At 40.4% G+C, this 19,257-nt stretch overlaps 1 protein-coding gene across 5 annotated transcripts in view; it reads right to left on the bottom strand.

Moving 5' to 3' along the window:
• tsnare1 (T-SNARE Domain Containing 1) overlaps positions 1-19,257 on the bottom strand; it is a 912,841-nt gene that overhangs the window by 195,527 nt on the left and 698,057 nt on the right. The window lies entirely within an intron of this gene.

Here is a 19,257-nt window from a genome sequence, read left to right as displayed (position 1 = left end):
TCCATGAACACCAACTAGCCACGAAACGACACGACCAGCTATCCTTAGTAGCCACACACACAGATGACAAGCAACATGAGTTTGACTGGGACAACACTACTATTATAGGACAAGCCAAACAGAGAACAGCCAGGGAATTCCTAGAGGCATGGCACTCATCCACAGATTCAATCAATAAGCACATCAACCTGAACCCAATATACCGGCCACTGCAGCGGACAACTGGAACTGACAATCGGAAGCAGCAGATACAAATCACTATAAATGCCGGAGAAAACATCACAGAAGCGCTTCACAGGAGGCTCCCAAGCACTGGGGATGTCACCTAGACAGGGGACGGAACATCTGCAACACAAATTCCCAGCTCGGTGAACAGAACCACAACAACGAGCACCCGAGCTACAAATCTTCTCACAAACTTTGAATGCTATGAGTTTGTTTACTTTATCATGCATGTTCTGCAGGTACAGGTACAGAGCTTATGGCTTGTAAATTCAAATATTTAATGTTGGAATATTTATGTGTTTTTCGACTGTATTTTTTTCTACCATTTTCTGACCCTTTTTTCACATATTCATATTTTCCTCTTTTGCATTGTCGCAACTTGTTGATAAATCAAACATTTACACATGATCCCTTGCTCCATTATTTAATTTAAAGCCCTCTGCACTTCCATGGCTATGCAGTACCTGAGAATGTTGGCTTCATCACGGTTCAGGTATAGATCCTTCTAATGGTACTGTCCCCACTTCTGGTGCTTGTGCCCATCAACCAGAATCTAATTATCCCAAAACAGTCATTGAAATGTGTGCTCATCTCTCTTATGGATTTTATGGATCCACTATGTACGCTGTTGAGAGAACAATCCTGTGATTACACTCTTCGAGGTTCTTTCTAACTTAGTGCCTAGTCCCTTACACCGCCTATGTAGAGATGTTTCCCTATTCTACCTCTGTCCTTGGATCCACATGGACACAATTCTCCCTCATCTATTGTAAGTTTCTCTCCAGCCGGGGATGTCCCAATCCTTGGCAGTAGAAGACAACGAACATCTGGACTCCGGCTTCTTGCTGCAGAAAATGATGTCAATCCCCTCACTATACAGCATCTACTACCAGTACTATGCTCTGCCATTCACTCCATCTCAATACCTTCTGTGCCCTGGTGACCATGGGGGTCAGTTTGCTCATCCATCTGCAGCTTCCACTCACTTCTAAATGGGCTGAGATAACCTCAAATTGATTGGATCACGGTAGAAGCTAATGTGCTTGCAAACCTAGTGTCTGGGTCCTCCTACCTGCCTGACTCAGTCATAATGGATTGCACTTGACCACTGAGGAAAACAGAGAACCCTATGCTGGGAAATGCAACTGCTTCCTGGTACAAAGACTCCATGTAACCTTCCCCTTTGTGATGCAATGTATCATCTGTAGTTCAGTCTTCATCTCCTAAACCATGCTGAAGCCATATAAACTTTAATGCACAGACATGTTTGCCCTGAACAACGATAGTATGCAGGAACTCCCACATGCTGCAGCCTTGACACATCGCCTACTCTGCCATCCTTAATCAGTTGTAATTAATCACCAATAACTTACATATGATCTAAACAATTACTCACCAAACAACTAACTGCTTTCATTGCATTGGAGTAAGGACCAATTCCACAGAGTTAGAAGGGTTGGAAAGTAAAAGCAAAAGGAAGCAAATAAATAAAGGCAAAATACTGCAGATACTAATGGTCCGACAGAAATACACAATGTGCTGGAGAAAATCAGCAGGAAAATTTGCAGGTGAGAACACCACCAACTACAAGATCCCCTCCATACCAATTGCCATCTTGGCTTGGAAATACATAGAGTGTGTTGCTGGGAAAGCACAGCAGGTCAGGCAGCATCTGAGGAGCAGAAGAATTGATGTTTCGGGCATAAGCCCTTCATCAGGAATGAGGCTTGTGGGCTGTGGGCTGAGAGATAAATGGGAGGGGGGTGGGGTTGGGGGAAGGTTGCTGAGAAAGTGATAGGTAGATGAAGGTGAGGGAGAAGGTAATAGGTCGGGGGGGAGTGATGGACAGGTCAGGAGGGTGGTGTTGAGTTGGAGGCTTGGGACTGGGATAATGTGGGGGGGGAGGGGAAATTAGGAAGCTGTTGAAATCCACATTTATCCCGTGTGGTTGAACGGTCCCAAGGCAGAATATGAGGCACTCTTCCTCCAGGCGTTGAGTGGTAATGGTTTGGCGGTGGAGAAGGCCCAGGACCTGCATGTCCTTGATGGAATGGAAGGGGGAGATGAAGTATTCAGCCAGGGGTCGGTGGGGTTGGTGGGTGCAAGTGTCCCAGAGATGTTCTCTGAAAGGATCCACAAGAAGGCGTCCTGTCTCCTCGATGTAGAGGAGACCACATTGGGTGCAATGGATACAGTAGATGACATTAGTAGAGGTACAGGTAAATTTCCGACTGAACATCAATTCTCCTGCTCCTTGGATGCTGCCTGACCTGCTGTGCTTTCCCTGAAACACAATCTCAACTCCCATCTCCAGCACCAGCAGACCTCGCTTTCTCCCTTGAAAATAATCAGCCATTCCTTCACTGTTGCTGGGTCAAAATCCTGGAATTCCTTGGCTAACATCATTGTTTGTCCACCTCGAGCACATGGACTGCAACAGTTCAAGAAGGCAGGTCACTATCACCATCTCAAGGGCAACTAGCCCAACCAGCAATACTATGTCTCAAGACAAAATATAAAGAAAAGGGTCTTGCAGCATTTCTGAAGAGAAACAGGGTCAATATTTCAGGTCCAATTTGACTCCATTTTGGAACAGAAGTTGGCCGGAAATCAGTTAGTTTTTATGCTGTTCAAAAAGGAGCAGCAACTGGAATGGATGGTAACTGTTCCCAGGGTAAAAGGGAAATGGGTTTTAATGGTAGTGGTGGAGAAACATAGCTGAAAAGTAAATATTAAAAGCAGAAAACTTATCAGCTCTGCAAACAGCCAACCCCTGCACTGGGTTGGGATGGAAGGGTGAAGAGATTGTGAGAAGAGCAAGATAATTTAGACATAATGGAGGACAGAGTTAGTGGTTGTTCAAGTCCTCAAGGCTGAAAATTGCCTAGTGGAAACTGAGGTGTTTTTCCTCCAACTTGTGTAGGGCTTTGCTGTAACACTGCAGGTGGGCCTGGGATGGAAATGTTAGCATCAGAGCAAGATTATGTCTTGAAAGGTCAAGCAACTTTGAGCCCTATCAGCTGATTGCCTCTGGCAGGTGAATGGTCAATGATTCAACAATCAAACCACCAAACCTATCACTTGCAGAAATGTAAATCATGCATCAGCATATTTATATATTTGATGCTAAATCCAGAGGGCCCATGGAGATAACCTTACTATCAGGGTTTCAATGTTCAACATCCATACACAGTTAATTTTTATTAGACTCTAAAAAGGTGGCTATTCTGCAACTTATTTCTATGAATCTCAAATAAATGTATATATTCAAGTTAGAATAATTTTTAACAATTCACTTATACTGGGCTAAATACAAATCACTATTTTCTAGAAAAGATCATACAAACAATCATGTATGTTTGTGCTTTTTATAGTTACAACACGTAGATAGTTAAACATTCATCAAAATGGCAAGGTTATTTTCTTAAAAACAATGTTTCTGCAGGTAAAGAAGGAATTGTAAAGAGAGGAGACATTTCACGTCTCCGTACTTGATCATAACAGTGGGATTACGGTGCACAAGATTACATTCTCCAATGGAAAATGGTTGTGGTTGCTGGAAGTCCGAAATCTCAGCTCCGAGACATCTCTGCAGGAGCTCCTCAATGTAATGTTCTAGGCCCAACCATCTTCAGCCACTTGATCAAAGACCTCTGATCTATCATAAGGTCAGAAGTGGGAATGCTTGTCAATGATTGCACAATATTCAGCACCATTCACGTCTCCTGAGATACTGAAACAATCCATGTTGAAATGAAGCAAAACCTTGGCAATATCCAGGCTTGATCCGAAGAGTGGCAAGTAAAATTTGTGCTTGAAAAATACCAGATAATCATCATCTCCAGTAAGAGACAATTATGCCTTGACATTCAATGGCATAACCATTAGTGAATCCCCCATTGTCAACATTCTCAGAACGTATCACTGACCATAAACTGGACTAACCATATAATTACAATGGCTACAAGAGCAGGTAAGAGGCAAGGAATTGCATATTGAGTAACTCACCTCCTGACTTCCCAAAGTCTGTCCACTATCTACAAGGTGCAAGTCAGGAGTGAGTTGCAATACTCCCCATTTGCCTGGACAAGTGCAGCTGCAATAACACTCAAAGTTTGAAACCACCTTGGACAAATTTCCCAACTTGATTGGCACCACATCCACAAACTTCCACCACTGACACTCAGTAGTAGCAGCATGTACTATCTACAAGATGCACTTCAGAAAATCACCAAAGGTCCTTAGACAGGACCTTCTAAACTCATGACCACTGTGATCTAAAGGGTTAAGGACCACAAATACATGAGAATACCAACACCTGCTAATTCCTTTCCAATCCATTCATCATCCTGACTTGGAAATATATCACCACTCCTACACTGTCACTAGATCAAAATATTGGAAAATCATCCCCTTAATGGCATTGTGGGTCTACATACATCACTTGGACGACAGCAGTTCAAGAAGGCAGCTCAACACCTTCTCATGGGTGTGAGGGATGAGTAATAAATACTGGCCAACCAGCAACACCCATGTCTCACCAATAAATATGAAAAAAAATTCCATCCCAGGATGAAATCTCATGTATGCTTGTTTACTAACTCTGATTCCTCTCTACCTTTTCCCTCACAGTGTGTGTGACAAAGCAGGCAAAATAAAATGTTGGTACATCACACAACCAGGTGGATTTTAAAAAAAGGATGAGAGATAGAGAAAATTGAAAAACAAACGATATAGAAAGAGAAAAAAAACATATTGATATCACTTGTCTATTTCACGTGACAGACTCAACTCACAGCCATTACCCATGTTTTCGATGTTAGTTGATGCCTCAGGTGTATATGTAATGGCTGAAAATCCCATACCTCACATTTATTCAGAGCTGACAGCTCTGTATATATTGAACTTCAAAAGATTGATAGCTGCAGTCCTTGAATTGCAGCTAACCATTACTTACACATTTCTGTTGTCTCTTATTGAGGCTACCTATATTGTAGATAGCTCAGTTGACAGTACATTTCCCTCTAAAGGGGACAATGTATTGCAACAGTCTTGAACTCCTTTCTGAGTATGAAATACCATTGTCTGTGGATCTGGAATGTCTTAGATCTGAATTGTAGAAAAAAAACGATCATTGAGTTACATTACACTCTGTTCTGTAGATAATACCATCCAATCTTCAGGCAGTATTTTATGGAGGTGTACAGGATTAGCACAAGAACCCTGCATTGCCTCTTTCCAGGAGGCCATGCAATGTCAACTGGGCAGTGGTGCACATTCTCTGGGATGAAGGAACCTGGGGCAAAAGACCAATTCTTCGACAGAGGCCAGTCACTAGAGGTCAATGGATGTTAATAAAAGCAGAGTCATTGGGAAGGTGATGACTGCAACAAGCAATACAGCTAACTGAGACCCATGATCAGGAAGGAATCTCAGGCCACAGATGAATGATGGTAAGCAGGGATCCATTGGTTTGGCATAACAGGTGGGAGAAACTGAAGGGAGAGGAGGTCAACTGCAAGGGTAGTGGTGATGTGGTTTGTGTTTTTTTTAATGTTAGTATGTACCATAAAGAGCTGGATTCTTGTTGAGACGGATATCTTGAAGTTTATGAACTAACATACCATCTGGGTTCTGTGCCTACTGATGTCATTGTACATTATGACTGAATGAAATCACTGCAATGACTCCATTAAAGAAACAGCAAAAGACCTAAGGTGAGTAGGGTACCGTTGTATCAACATATCACATTTCTGGATATAACTCTCTTTAAGATACAGGCCTGTCTGATATGATATTGATGCAATCATTGACCATGGAGCTAGCTCTCAGTGGAATTCACCTTCCCATTCGTCCTCAAAAGCCTTGCAATGAGGGACCACTCCAGTAGCCTTTGGAGGTGGATATTAAATTCTGCCCTGTTTGTGTTAGTTTACACTTTCTTGCTGCGCTTCCTGCTCCTCCTCATCCTTCACCCAAACTTAACAATATGACACTCATGCCTTTGTGTCTGTAGCACTAGGTGAGGTTCAGGCCTCAGCAGTAGGCAATCAACATAATCCACAGTCTTGACAAGCTGTAAGTTCTCAGAGTTTAGCAGTACTCTCCAATGGTTTCTTAAGACTAACTTACAGAATTCCACAGAATAACTGTAGGCGAGTCTACAGGGCAAAGGTAAGAATGACAACTTAAACTTCAGAAAAGTACACAACAGTACTGATGTGAAAAAGGAAAACAAACAAGAAAGTTAAATAAGGCCAATGAGTCAAACTCTGAAGGTACAGTGACTCTTTAGTCTGCGATGTGGAAAAATGCAGATATATTTGTGAATGTAGTGATTTCTAAAGTAGAATGCAAATTTCAAGACCAGTAAGCCACAACGAAACAGTATTGCAATATTAATGAATTAATAGTTTGGCATTGATTGTGAAGTGTTTACTTTACATTTACCTTAATGCAATGGGAAAGAGGAATACAAGCTGACCTTTCAAATTACCAACACTACCACTGAATGTGACCTCAATAGAAACTGTTTAGATTCAGTGACAGAAATGACCCTAGCTCTTGGAAGAAATAGATGAACCAAGCTTTCAGAATACTTGTGAATCCAGCTGTACCAAATAGTAATTCACCGCATGGTGATTTGATGTGTGTGCATATAACCTGTAACAGGTCAGGGAGTTAGAAAAAAAAGCCACAAATCGAAACTATTAGACATCCCTGTGCGTAGAGTTGCACAAATACCATGCATTCGTTATTCTTAATCAGTGACGTGGAAAAAGTCTTACAGTGTGGAAGTGCAAAGCTTGACAATACCTGGTGTTTTCCAGTATTTGCAGAATATAAAAAAAATCTGGAGATATGACACTATAAAATGTACTGTGACTGTGTTAACAACTTGTAAAGAAATGAGAGATGGACCATTACAGCATCTTTGTTCTTCCACAATCTAAATGGTCCATAATTAATGAAGAGAAAAGTATACAAAGCAGCAACAAAAAGCCTTTTATTGGTTCATCTTTAAATATATTTATTTAGTAAGAATATGGTCATCAGGAAGAGATGGAGGAAATTCAACCCATATTGATGCATTCAAATATTTGTTATAAAGGACATACAGAAGTGCAGATGTCGTAGCATATTAATCCAGAGCTCCAGGCTAATATTATGGGGATAAAGTTTGAATCCCATCACGGTAGATGTTCAACTTGAATTCAACCAAATCTGGAATTAAAATTAGAAGCTGCCCCAAAACTAGTCAAACAGTCATACTCATGGAATCAGGCCTTATAGACAATGTTCCAAGCAACACCATTGCCCTCTGAGAGCTGGCACTCTATTGCTATAGATTGATGACATATGGTAACCAGTAGGAGCCTTCCTGACGCTAGGTAACTCCATGGGTCCAAAGTCAATGTGGAGGACTCCAAGGGCAACTTTCCCCTGACTGTATACCACTGCGTTACTACATCTTCTGGGGTTGCTGGTGGGATATGACATAGCTAGTGATGGTGAAGCTGCCATATGGATACGGTCTGTAAGTTAATGATTCTGTAAGTATGTCTATGTCAGGTTGTTGCTTCACTATTCTGTGAAATAGCACTCCCTGACTTGACACTAGCCAAATGTTAGTAACAAGGATTGTGCAGGGCTGACAGGGCCGTGGTTTGCTTTTGATGGCTAGTGCCTTGGTCTTTGCCAGGTGGCCTGCCTGGTTTGATTCCTGTCTTGAGACTTCTTAGTGTTTGATACATCTAGCCAGCGAAATCCACATCCAGAGAACAAATAAAAGAAAATTGTTCATTTGCAACCATCATATTTGACACAGCTCAGATTGGACACTAAGCTGGCTTCAGTCTGCATCCTATAGTGATTTATATCACAAAAATATGCAAATAATGATCCACACTGGAGCTTCACATCTGAACAGAGTTTTGTTGCAAAATCTTTTAAAAATGGCCTCACCTACTAGCTTCTGTTTGCTTCTAGTTTTTGTTTCTTTGTAAACACATACACAGGCATACAACATACAGAAAGGTCAACAACATATGAAATCCCCTTGCAAAACTAACATTCCTGATGAAGGGCTTATGCCGAAAACATTGATTCACCTGCTCCTCAGATGCTGTCTGACTGGCTGTGCTTTTCCAGCACCACACCTTTTGACTCTGATCTCCAGCATCTGCAGTCCTCACTTTCTCCTATATGAAATCAGTGAATAATTAAACACTTTTGCTCCCTTACAAAAAGAGAAGTGCTCACTTTAAATTAAACTGCCGTCAACAACAAACATGTATCTATTAAAAAGTTGCTTTGAGGTCAAAGTGACCATTTTCTCCAATTAAAGAAACAGTCTAAAGATTGAAGGTCAATGACGATAAGTACTAAGATCTATGAGCTCAAGACTATGGATTGGTCTCATCACTTCGATGAGGCAGATGATTAACAGCCGCTTATTGGAAAACAATAAAAGTGTTCTCTAAATATCTTGGTCTACTCGCTACAGAGCATCTGACGTTTTACTTTGTATTGTCATCTGACAGATAAGTATTGGTGCTGAGTTATCCTGATCTGTCATGGACAAAGACATTGCATGATGTTAAGACATGGCTATTTGATGAAATAGGTAAAACAAGGACTGCAGATGCTGTAAACCAGAGTCTAGATTAGAGTGGTGCTGGAAAAGCACAGCAGGTCAGGCAGCATCCGAGGAGCAGGAAAATCGACGTTTCGGGCAAAAGTTCTTCATCAGGAATAGAGGCAGGGTGCCTGCAGAGTGGAGAGATAAATGAGAGGGAAGGTGGGGGTGTGGAGAAAGTAGCATAGAGTACAATAGGTGAGTGGGGGTGGGGATGGAGTTGATAGGTCAGAGAGCAGGGTGGGGGAAGGTAGCAAAGAGTACAATGGGTGAATGGGGGTGGGGATGAAGGTGACAGGTCAGAGAGGAGAGTGGAGAGGATAGGTGGAAAGGAAGATAGGCAGCTTATGAGGGCGGTGCTGAGCTGGAAGGTTGGAGCTGGGGTGAGGTGGGGGAAGGGGAAATGAGGAAACCGGTGAAATCCACATTGATGCCATGGGGTTGAAGTGTTCCGAGGCGGAAGATGAGGCGTCCTTCCCCCAGGCATCGGGTGGTGAGGGAGCGGTGGTGGAGGTGGCCCAGGACCTGCATATCCTCAGCAGAGTGGGAGAGGGAGTTGAAATGTTGGGCCACAGGGCGTTGGGTTGATTGGTGCGGGTGTCCTGGAGACGTTCCCTAAAGCGCTCTGCTAGGAGGCATCCAGTCTCCCCAATGTAGAGGAGACTGCATCGGGAGCAACGGATACAATAAATAATATTGGTGGCTCTGCAGGTGAAACTTTGATGGATGTGGAAGGCTCCTTTGGGTCCTTGGATGGAGGTGAGGAAGGAGGTGTGGGTACAGGTATTGCAGTTCCTGCGGTGGCAGGGGAGGGTGCCAGGAAGGGAGGGTGGGTTGTTGGGGGGCATGGACCTGACCAGGTCCAATCTTCAACCTCAAACCATGTTTCCCTCATCACTTTATCGTAACTTTACAATTTTTCTCTGTTTTCACTCTGACATTTACATTAAAAAGCAGAGATAGCTTAAAAATGGTTAGCTCCATGCAAAAGCTACAATTCTTTATAATTTTGTCCAGTGGACAGTACCAAAGAGCAATGTTAACGCTTCCATTTTAGATAGTCTCAGCAGTGAATGAATAGCTTGTGTTGGCTTTACTAGAACTTCTGTCATCCTATCCCATTGAAAGTCAAATTTGTGCATTGCAAATGTGCACTTGTTCTTGTTGAGTGTCAAATTGTGTTGTGCAAGTTAAGTGAGCACCATTGATAATCATCAACCATGTTCTGCGCTGCCCTTTCCATAGACAATATGGACATCCCCTCAACATCTGTTAAGACTGAATATTAATCTTCTAGAATGTGCTGGGTATCGTATGTCAACAGTTCTGAGGCACACTTACACAAGTAACAAAAGCTGAAAGATATCAGTTTTCTCTGTTAGCAGTATCCAAATATAACTCCATTGCACATTGAGATTTGTGGATTCATGAAATGTTGTCAATTGTTCTTCGATCATATAAAAATGGATATTTGTCTGGAATGCTTGTTGACTGCTTTAAGGTTGATACGGAGTATAAAGTTCACCATTTTTGCAATATGTAATGACTAGATGACATATCCATGGGGATGAGTTAATTTGTTCACTGATGCTCTCTACTTCAAGTCATTTAAGCTTCTGTGACATTTTGACAATGATCATAAATAGCAACCATCTGGAATTTTGTAGTACAGCCTGAATTGGCAAATTGATATCGGCGTACGACAGTGCCACTTAATCTCCCCCAAATCCACTAAATACAGAAGGACACTGCTGCGCATCGTCTGTGAAATGTATCACATTAATGTGTGCTCTAGTGAGGTCTTCAAATTTGAAGACAAGCTTTGAATGAATAGGTTTAACCCCATTAGACTTCTGTTTTTGGTCATATGGAATGTAAATCTAAGATCAATTCTTTTCTCACACACTAGTACTGTTTTCTTACATATGAAACAGGGATAATCAATACACTTGAGGAATGTCTTTTAAAGAAGTGAGAAAAAGTTGTGAAATATAATGATTGTAGAATCTGTCACTTTAGCGCAAATATTTCTGTACCAACATTAATGAGGAGCAACACTGAAATGCCCGTGTTCTCTCCTGATATTCCCAGAAATGCCTGATACTTTACTATCCACGAGAATGTATACAAGCTGTACTTCAATCTCAGGAACAGATTGCTCCATATGTTGAAATGATGATACTGTCTTTTTCAATAACCTGCGGAACTTTTCCCTCAACTTGAACATCATATTGAATTGAACGTTCTCCCCACAATTTTGGCAGTACCAGACCCTGATGGCGCAAGTATTGACGAGGCTGCTAAAGTCTCTTTGTCATAATGTTTGACTTTTTGAGCTGCTTGGGCATGCTGTGCCTGAGACTCTGGGTCTCAGCGTTTTCTATTTGCATCTGTCCAATTCAGTTATGGCGGATTCACTTTGGCTGCTAAATCCATGGCCTTTTTTGCAAGGCTAATTCACCAAACTCTATGAGGAAGCATCTTATCAGTTATTATTTGAAGACTGTTTGATGAATATCATTTGTCATAAGAATGTCATTTGTTATATGAATATGAAGACATGAAGTTTTTTTGAATAAACTGATCATGAAGTAATTCATTGGTCAGTGTGCAAAGTGTAAGTCAACCACTGTAACACTATCATGTGCTTAAATGTTTTCTGGCCTTTCTGACAGAATCTATAGTGTGACAATACTATGGCTTTATGAAGTGTATTTTGTTCTGGTTTTATTTAATAAACAGAGGCTGAGATAGAGGTGGCGAGCAGTTCTGCTCAAAACCAATAAAGTAAACAGCTTGTGAAGCCTTGAATTTCTTTTAAAAGTTGGAACAATAGAATCAGCCTGAATGGGTGGGATCAAGCTCCAACAGAACTAAAACTTTTAGCTTTGCTTTCAGCAGTTGCTGTGATCTTGAAGCTAGATGTGGAAGTTCTTATTCCTCTCTCTGTTATAGCTAAAAACTGGGGTTCGCTTCCTACTGCTAGAATTGCGTGTGAAGCAATCTATTTTACTGAATTTGCCTTTGCCAGGGGTGTGCTTTTGGGATGTTCCTATATTAATTGGTAGTAGCTAATACATTATTTTGTTAAGCATTTTGATAGACTTACAATTAAGTCAATTTATTTTCAAAATTTTGTATTTTTTTTAACTATAATGTAAAGATAAATTGTGTTTTGCTTAAAGTCGAGTAGTTTGACCAATCAAATTGCAACTGGAATGCAATGCCTTACACTTACCTTTAAAATAAGTAAAAACTAGGGTGTAGGCTTTCTTTTTAATATATTTTGAGGGGTTTTAGTCTGCTCCATAACAATAGTGTATACTTTGCTTGACCCGGAAATATTTTTGCTGTATCAAATGTGGACATCACTCCTGTAAAAATATAATCACAAAACCCTTTTTATGGTATACAAAGTCCTTTCTCTATCACTTCTCTTGGGCTTAACTGTGGCCTCAACTCCCAGTCTGTGAACCTGAAAGCCGCCTCATTGAACTGACCATAAACTTACCCAGCTTCAGATAACATCTTTCAGAGTTTTCACCAAATTCTGCAATTCACAATAGCAGCGTTCAAACAACACCTGGATGAACACATGAACAGGAAGGGAATAGAGGGATATGGATCCTGTATACGAAGACAGTTTTCATAAGGTAGGACAAAATATATTGGCACAGGCTTATAGGATTGAAGGGCCTGTTCCAGTCCTGTATTGTTCTTTGTTCAAAAACTTATGACATGAAGGTGTCGAAATTCTTAACAAAGTACTACTTTTAACAATTCTAAATAACCTTCACACATCCAGCTTCAGTTGAGAACTCTGCAGAACTGCCCAAACTGAAAGTCAAAGAAAAGCCTTTTTTCTTCCCAAGTTCTATCTGTTATTTCTAAAAATCAATCCCCGACCTTTCAAACTGGAGCCCTGTACAAAACTGTTTCCCATGTTCACTCATTAAAAAGCCTCCAAAATAAACAAAAGTCTATTACCATTAAGGAGCTCTTTCTTACACTTTATTAAAAAAAATCACCTTGTCAAGTCATACTTAAAGGTTAATCATTAAACCACTCCAAAAATACAGAAAATCCATGAACCGCTACCTCAAATTCAAAAATGAAAAGACAAAAGTAAGTGGATCACAAATTTTACATCTCACTGTACATCCTACGATAATTTGATTTTAATTTTCTTAAAACATGGTGATCGGTTTCTGTTGCTGAGAGAACACCAATTGAGCAAAGATAGCTACATAATTCAAACAAAACTAATATTTGAGTCAAACTCAGATGCTTGGATATTTATTCAGAATCAATGGCAGTCAGCTTTCTTATTTGAATGATAAGATATTTTTAAAGAAAATTAAAAATGAGAATTTTGGTTCCAGTATCTCATTCCATCAGAACTGTGTTGCTATTCAGAGGTAGAGTCTAACTGTACTTATTTTGGAATAAGGTAATATAGTAGACAGAGGCATTAAAATTAATAAAAATGTTGAAATGAATTATCAGGAGAAAACCTAAGAAACATCTGTCCATTAATAATCTTTAAAACAACCAATAGTCCGATTAGAAGGGAGAATTTCTGCTTTGCTGGAAGAACACTCATATATTTTCTGGAAAGCCTGACAAACTGATCGAATTATATTTTCAAAAATCAAATTCCACATGCAAGGCTTTTATTTCAACTCCAGTTCTTAAACAGTAACTTCTAAACCTATGACCATCGAGAAGGACAAGAGCTGCAGATACAAGGGAACACCACCAAGTTCCCCTCCAAGCCAGTCACCACCTTGACTTGGAAATATATTGCCTTCACTGTCACTGGGTCACAACTCTAGAATTCTGTCCATAACATTATTGTGGGTCTACCTCCAACACTGGATTGCAGCAGTTCAAGAAGGCAGTTCACCATCACCCCCTCAAGGGTAACTAGGCATGGACAGTGAATGCTAGCCCAACCAATGACATCCAGGTCTGATGAGTGAACAACATAAAAAAAAAGTGATCAAAAGGTGACCAATGTAAAGGAGTGCAAGAATGTTCAACTGGGAAAAAAGGAATGGAAAACTGGAACTATTTTTAATAGAAGTAGAACACTGATATGCAAATAGATGTGTAATCTTTGTACACTCGTCACAGAACAGAAATGAGAGGTCATGAGATTTATTCCTGGGATGTCCTGGGAGAAGGCATTTATTGGAATGAGCGAATATTCTCTGCAGTTCTGAATAATTAGAGGATGTCATAAAAATGTGCAAAAATATTCGGATGCCTGATAAGAGAGGCTGTTTTCTCTGGTAGAGAGTATAGCACCAGGGGTTACACTCTCAGAAGAAGAAATCAGCCAATCAGCTTTAAAAAAATGAGAATGATTAGCATGATGGAAAAAGGTAAAAATTTAACTGAAGTCTATTTTAAGGCTCATACTTTGCTTTAAAATGAACAACAGTATTTATTCAATATGTCCAGATTTTATAATAAATTCTACAAGGATGAGGATCTTACTTTATTCTATCCCCAATCCCAAATGTTCTCTTTGACTGTCAGAACACATCAGTCAAGTTTAGAGATAACTAATCAATGCTATTGCTTACTTAGGCAACAGAAAGCCACAACTCAGTGATGCAAAATTGACCCTTAGCTCCTTCATTAAAACATGAACCATAAAATAATTTCTCTCTCATAATTTGCTAACTAATATGCAAAATCTCCCAAAACATTTACAGAGAAATAATTAAAATTATGATTTTTCCAATGTTTTGTTGCTACCTCTTTGTCTTTCAGATTCCATTCGCCATATTTTAGCATGTCAGGTAATATATTTTTTGCCCCAGGTATTTCCTGCATTCACTATAGTAATTCATTGCTTGTCCATCATGAATAACAGTAGCTGTTTGCCTTATTACTTCAGACGTAGGTAATTCCTAAAAAAAACCCCTCCACATATTGTCACAGGAAGCATTCCCATCTGCATGACTCATTTCTTATATCTGCACATTCCTTCAGAAACAAGCTTGCTCTTTTCCCCTCTCAGTTTCAAAATTTAGCTCTGCGTGCATATGTCCTGATGACTATGACAGAAATACAAAGCTGAAGCTATAATTCAACACATTGTTAATTTGGCCCAAGCTCTCATGCTATCACCTGCCATGCTTCCTATTACTTTATCTTGTCGGTGCAAATTATCTAGTAATATTAAGATGAAAAGCTATGTCATTTTGTGACAATACATAAATAGTAGAACATGACAGATTATTATGTCAGATTGGTAAGATTAATTGATGGCTGAAATGTATATGGTTTTACATTGTGCCCAGAGATTGTACATTAACAGCAAGTAAGTTGGAGTGGATTTTATTTTCATTCAATTATGAGATATGAGTGTCACTGGCAAGGCCATATTTATTACCCATCCTTAATTGTCCTTGGTGAGCTCTTACTGAACTGCTGCAGCCCATGAAGTATAAGTATTCATTGTAAGGGAGAGGGTGCCAAGGTATTGATCCAGTCGTAGTGCGAATAGTAATTCAGCTTGCAGGGGATCTTTCAGTTCATGGTGTTAACATGGCTCTTCTGCCCTTGTAGGTGATACAGCTGATAGGTTTAGAAAATGTTGTTGAAGGAGCGTTGATAAGTTGTTCCAGTGCATCTTGTATATCATACACATTAAGGTGATGAATGGGTTGCCAATCAAGAGTTGTGTTGTCCTGACTGCTGTCAAGCTTCTTTAGTGTTGTTGTTTCTGCACATATTCACCCAAGAGATGCAGAATTGTGATTGTTTAGATGGCAATATGATTGGGGTGAGTTGGTTGCTTGTGGAATTCCCTGACTCTAACCTGGATTTGCAGATGCAATTTTCATTGATAAAGTGGGAGCAATTATAAAACCAAGAAGGGCTCAGAAAAGATGTTGCCAGGATTGGAGGTTTTGAGCTATAGGGAGAAGCTGAATAGGCTGGGGCTTTTTCCCCTCAAATGTTGGAAGCTGAAGGGGTGACCTTATAGAAGCTTATAAAATCCTGAGGGGATTGGATAGGGTAAATAGCCAAGGTCTTTTTCCAAGGGTCGGGGAGTCCAAACCTAGAGGGGATAGGTTTAGGGTGAGAGGGGCAAGATTTAAAATGATCTAAAGGCCAACTTTTTTCACATAGAGGGTAGTGGGTGCATGGAAAGAACTGTCAGAGGAAGTGGTAGAGGCTGGTACAATTACAACATTTAAAAAGCATCTGGATGGGCTTATGAATAGAAAGGCTTTAGATGGAAATGGGCCAAATACTGGTAAAGAGGACTAGATTAATTTCTGGTCAGCATGGATGAATTGAGCCGAAAGAACTGTTTCTGTGTGACTGTATGACTCTATAACTGTCAATGCTGAAAATCTGAAAGTTTATATTTGGTGTGGAGTTGAAGAAATCTGGTTTCCATTTAAACCCACAGCCACCTGACCCACTTCTGTTTTTTATTCAGGTTAGAAGTCAGACAGGTGCCCAATCTAACTGAACTCTACAAGGTGGACCTTGACTATGGCAATGAAGTTGTATTGCAGCACAGGTTTCACAGGCTGTGGGAAAGCCTACAGTTTTTTTTAAAGGCAAGGACTAGTTGGATCCAAGAGGTATGACACTTCATGCTCCGCCCTCAGAACCAGGTGTAATAACCAAGGAGCAATTAGGCTTCCCCTCAACAAACCTCACACTGGGCAACATGACCTGATGCAGGTACCAGCACCAGATCCTGATTGTGCTCTAATCACACAGACCCCACATTCCACTTCCTGCCATATACTCCAAACCAAAACCGCATTTTCAAACCAGCCCTAACTTTCCTCCTCGCTCCCCAACTACCTCCATCCAAAACCCATTCTCCCTTCAACTAAGAGATCTTCAGCTACCTCTCAGGACTGTCTTGTTAAATTTATAATTAATTGTGATTAATTGTATGCAAGTGCTGGATATCAACTAGGCTTTCACTTAAGTCCCTTATAAATGACCTGGGGGGTGGGTTGGTCAATCTGTGACTGTAAGGTGCATACCTGTTAGGAGTAATTCTCTGAACTTAAGTAAAGATCAGCTTCAATTCTATGCTTCAATGATTGATTTTCTGGAATAGAATCTGTTAACTACTGGCAGAGGATTACTCAAAGGTGATGTCTGAAATCTAAGAGGAGCATTTTATGATTTAATAAAATGTATCATCCTAACTTTCATCGTAAAGAAATGACAGAAAACAACCCCAAATTTTAGAGGCATGAAAACCCAATGAGAAGCTTCATTTTTTCACAGTCCTATTCTTTTTAGAGACAGAATATTACAAAACACAATTCGGAAGGAGAGTTATTGTCATCTTGAAACATTTTGTTGTTCACAAATGTTGCCAGTTTGCTGAGTTTCCCCAGCTTTCATTGTGTATATGTCAACACATTTCACCTTTCTCACTGACAAAAGGGCAACTGAGACAGCCAATCCTGGTTGCATCAACGCTGGCAATGCCATGAACAATCAGAGTCATCGAACTGTACAGCATGGAAACAGACCCTTCAGTCCAACTCGTCCATGCCGACCAGATATTCTGAATTAATCTAGTCGCACTTGCTCGCATTTGGCCCATATCCCTTTAAACCCTTCCTATTTATATAGCCATTCAGATGTCTTTTAAATGTTGTAATTGTGCCAGTCTCCACCACCTCCTCTGGTAACTCATTCCATACATGTACCACCCTCTGCATGAAAAAGTTGCGCCTTAGCTCCCTTTTAAATCCTTCCTCTCTTACCTTAAACCTCTGCCCTCTAGTTAAGGACTCCACTACCCTGGGGAAAACATCTTGGCTATTCAGCCTGTCCAGGCCCCTCACAATTTTACAAAACTTCTATAAGGTCACCCCTCAGTGTCTGACACGCCAGAGAAAATAGCAGCCTTTCCCTATGGCTCAAACCATCTAACCCTGGCAACATCCTTGTAAATCTTTTCTCAACCATCATATTTGAATAAAATGAAGAATCATGGATGCTGGAGATCTGAAGTTAACAGAAACAGAAATTGCTGGAGAAACCCAGCAGGTCTGGCAGTATCTTTGAAAAGTTACCATTTAGAGTCCAGTGACCCTTCTTGAGAAACAAAAATAGTACACATCTCAGTGCCAACTATAGTTCAACCAATGAGTACCCGTTTCTCATGCTCTACAAATTTGCATTCTCTTTCTCGGTTGATTTTCATGCATTTAGTTCTGATGAGTAAAAGGTGAAACAGTTTGCCTTCATGCCTATTTTTAAGGCATATCCCTCATATTAAGTGGATATGTGGTCATAGGTTATATGCGAACCAAAGAGCAATCATGTCGTGATCTTCTTTTTCACCAGAAGTAAACCAGAAATAACTTGTGATCTGTACATCTATCATTTAGATCTTCTATTAGAGGTCTTGAGTGAAATTTGCATGAAAACAATTGTCAAATGTTGAAGTAGGAAACTCAGAATTTCAACAAAGAGTTGGGCATTCCATGCGTGAATACATGATGGACTTCAATAGATTTTGCAAAAGATTGACAAATGGAAATTGAAGATCCATTGATCTTGAAATAGTTAGATTTTGTTAAATGTCATCATGTGGATAGGGCTTTTAATGTTTCCAGTTGATGTTTGATTCTGAAAGGCTATCAGACTTTATCAAGATTTTGAGGTAGACGCCTTAGCTCTACATCCAGAATTGATGGATGAAGTCAAATATTTTCAACAATAATCCTTCAGAACTATTACCTTTAAGGTAAAGTCATCACAGGGCTACTCTCTCATTAGAGAGAGAGAGAGAGAGAGAGAGAGAGATAACTGGGGATGGTTTAATTTGAGAGTTACCATGCCTCAGGTGAGGGGAGAGGTTGAAAAGGATAGAGTCCTTCATGGTAACCTCAGCTGATGTGGAAATTGAACACTGAGTGATGTTGGCACCACTCTGTATTGCAAACCAGCCATCCAAACAACTGAGCCCCTTACTCTTATCAACACATATCTGGAATATTGACTTTCAAATTTAAGCTAATATACATATCCATTTGAAGCAGTGCAGCAAATGTTCATTAGATTGATCACTGGGATCAAGGGGTTGTCTTTGATATGAGCGAATTAGATTAGATTAGGTTCCCTACAGTATGCAAGCAGGCCCTTCAGCCCAACAAGTCCACACCCACCCTCCGAAGAGTAGCTCACCCAGACCCATTCTCCTACCCTATATTTACCACTGACTAATGCACCTAACACCATGGTCAATTTAGCATGGCCAATTCACCTGACCTGCACATCATTGGATTGTGGGAGGAAACCAGAGTACCCAGAGGAAACTATGCACACAAGGGGAAAATGTGCAAACTACGCACAATCACCCGAGGCAGGAATTGCACCCAAGG

This window comes from Chiloscyllium plagiosum, unplaced genomic scaffold, assembly GCF_037043375.1.
Source record: "Chiloscyllium plagiosum isolate Xiang-an unplaced genomic scaffold, Cpla_swu_hap1 HiC_scaffold_4, whole genome shotgun sequence".
Classification (NCBI taxonomy): Eukaryota; Metazoa; Chordata; class Chondrichthyes; order Orectolobiformes; family Hemiscylliidae; genus Chiloscyllium; species Chiloscyllium plagiosum.
This window is presented reverse-complemented; position numbering and strand designations above follow the sequence as displayed.